Consider the following 664-nt stretch of genomic DNA (forward strand, 5'->3'; position numbering starts at 1 on the left):
CACTGCACTGTAGCACACGTAAAGTCTTCACATGCCGGCCTCCTGTATTCTCCTGTACCTCTGGTTTCACTCACCTCCTCCATTGTATGATTATATAAAGATACATGTTGTGTGAATAGCATACCAATATCCACACACCACAATCCGTACATCATAGGAACTTGTCTCTGGGCTTCACAACCGAGCTTACTACGTAAAAAGCTTTACAACAAGACCTACAAACAACATAAATGCCCAATTGTCTACACCAGGGGTCTCCAAACTTTTCGAACCGCGGGCCACATTAGGTAATTCAGCACTTTCAACGGGCCGGATAAAATGAGAAATTAATAACTCTAGGTATATGAGTTTTATTGAAAGCATAGAATTTCATAAACTAAATACAAAGTACGTGAGAATAAATTATCGTATATTAATGACAACAGACAGTAGCAGCAAATGCTCATATTTTCATCACAAATAATAATAAAACAATTAATGTGAATGATGGAACTCTTTTTGCATTCTTAAAATATGATTAAATTGAGGTTCAAATTTTGAAACGCTAATCACAAGTAGCGACTTTAAATGTTCATCGGATAAATTTGCCCTGTATTTCGATTTGATATACTTCATCTGGGAAAAAGTTTGTTCACACAGATATGTCGTCCCAAAAATGAAGATA

The sequence above is a fragment of the Cryptotermes secundus genome, unplaced genomic scaffold, assembly GCF_002891405.2.
Source record: "Cryptotermes secundus unplaced genomic scaffold, Csec_1.0 scaffold1293, whole genome shotgun sequence".
Classification (NCBI taxonomy): Eukaryota; Metazoa; Arthropoda; class Insecta; order Blattodea; family Kalotermitidae; genus Cryptotermes; species Cryptotermes secundus.